The sequence below is a fragment of the Entelurus aequoreus genome, linkage group LG27 (genome assembly GCF_033978785.1).
Source record: "Entelurus aequoreus isolate RoL-2023_Sb linkage group LG27, RoL_Eaeq_v1.1, whole genome shotgun sequence".
NCBI classification, from domain to species: Eukaryota; Metazoa; Chordata; class Actinopteri; order Syngnathiformes; family Syngnathidae; genus Entelurus; species Entelurus aequoreus.
The window spans coordinates 19,122,441-19,124,652 of record NC_084757.1 but is presented as its reverse complement, the minus strand read 5'-3'; the positions used below and the strand labels follow the sequence as shown (position 1 = coordinate 19,124,652).

The 2,212-nt window shown below is 40.5% G+C and overlaps 1 long non-coding RNA gene across 1 annotated transcript in view; it reads left to right on the top strand.

The window, feature by feature from the left end:
• Window positions 1-250: 250 nt before the first annotated feature.
• The window catches only part of LOC133644510 (uncharacterized), a 62,977-nt gene continuing 61,015 nt past the window's right edge, over window positions 251-2,212 (top strand). Inside the window, exon 1 of the long non-coding RNA XR_009824774.1 lies at window positions 251-563. This is a non-coding gene — a long non-coding RNA (uncharacterized LOC133644510). The remainder of the gene's footprint in view (window positions 564-2,212) is intronic.

The following is a 2,212-nucleotide window of genomic DNA, read 5'->3' as shown; positions in this document are numbered from 1 at the left end:
GTTTATAAGAGTGTTTCAGTAGTGTTTATACGAGTGTTTCAGTAGTACATGTAAGAGCATTTCAGTAGTGTTTATAAGAGTGTTTCAGTAGGGTGTGTGAGAGAAAAAGATTTCAGTTGTTTATGTGAGAGCATTTCAGTAGTGTATGTAAGAGCATTTCAGTAGTGTTTATAAGAGTGTTTCAGTAGTGTGTATAAAAGAAAAAGATTTCAGTTGTTTAGGTGAGAGCATTTCAGTAGTGTATGTAAGAGGTAATTCTGAATAATGTCCCTAACAGCCCCTCATAGGGGAAGCACAGCTCTCACCTCTCCCAGTGAGGCCACTGCAGATGCCGCCATCAACCCCAATGAGCCTGCAGACGGCGCCATTATCCCCAGTGGGCCTGCAGACCCTGCCATCCTCTCCGGTGGGCCTGCAGACGCCGCCATCAATCCCGGTGGGCCTGCGGACGCCGCCATCAGACGCCGACGATGCAGTCCCCTCCCCCTCTCCCTGACTGAGGTTGCCAGATGCGCAGCCGAATCCAGCTCGACCCAAAACTAAAGAGGAGACATTTTACCAAGGTATGTCTATAGCCTACTGTTTCAGATTGCCATATAACTTGGTACATGTGGTCCACAATATGCAAACATGAATGAGGATTTTTTTTTATCATGTGATTTTGTTGTCTCCATACGTTTTACATTGCCATGACAGCCGTGCTAATGTTGGAACACATTTCCTCAGCGTATCAGCATATTGAGAACGAAATAGGCACAGACACTACCCATATCCACATAGGTTTTATTTGTCGAAAATATATTTTGCCCTGTCAGTTGGACGACACATCGACATACAGGCTAACGGGCATATATTTCCCCCGTTAGCTTATATGTCGATGTGTCATTGACCGGGCTAGCATGTTAAGTAGTGACAGTGTGACAGCCGAGGGACAGAAATGAGGGAAGATGATACTATAGTGGTCCCCAAACTACAGCCAGCGTCCAAAATTCGGCCAGCCGGAAGTCCAAAGTGTAAAAAAAAAAAAGTTTAGTTTTTTTTCAATTATTATAATTTTTTTTTTAATCTGTCCTTTTTAATCCATTTTGTACCACTTGTTACTCTCGGTGTCTCCTAACCGCTCAGGCAAATCATATTGTCTAAAAATGCATTTTCCCATCGATAACGTGACATCATCGTGCTCGGAATACATATATATATATATCTATCTATATATATATATATATATATATATATATATATATATATATATATATATATACATATAGATAGATAGATAGATAGATAGATAGATAGATAGATAGATAGATAGATAGATAGATAGATAGATATATATATATATCTGACATCACATGGACATAAGACCTTCTGGAGGAAAGTTATGTGGTCAGATGAAACAAAAATTGAGCTGTTTGGCCACAATATCCAGCAATATGTTTGGAGGAGAAAAGGTGAGGCCTTTAATCCCAGGAACACCATACCTACCGTCAAGCATGTTGGTGGTAGGATTATGCTCCTACTGTTTTGCTACCAATGGAACTGGTGCTTTAAATGGGACAATGGAAAAGGAGGATTACCTCCAAATCCTTCAGAACAACCTAAAATCATCAGCCCGGAGGTTGGGCCTTGGGCGCAGTTGGGTGTTCCAACAGGACAATGACCCCAAACACACGTCAAAAGTGGTAAAGGAATGGCTAAATCAGGCTAGAATTAAGGTTTTAGAATGGCCTTCCCAAAGTCCTGACTTAAACATGTGGACAATGCTAAAGAAACAAGTCCATGTCAGAAAACCAACACATTTAGCTGAACTGCACCAATTTTGTCAAAAAGAGTGGTCAAAAATTCAACCAGAAGCTTGTCAGAAGCTTGTGAATGGCTACCAAAAGCATATATACAGTATATATATATATACTGTATATATGTGTATGTGTATGTATATACATACACACACACACACACACATACATACACAGCCTGGCCCCCGGCCAAATTTCTTTAACTCAATGTGGCCCCCGAGTCAAAAAGTTTAGGGACCCATGCTATAGCATATCGTGACTATTTTCAGCGGATTTCTTCACTACTCCAGATAATTTTGTAAACTTGCAATATATTATTTTTGTGAGTATATTAAAATGTAATTCTCAACTTTCACCATTTTGATTTGAGGGGCAAGACATTTATTTGAGGGGGCCCTGCCCCCTCTTGCCTCAGT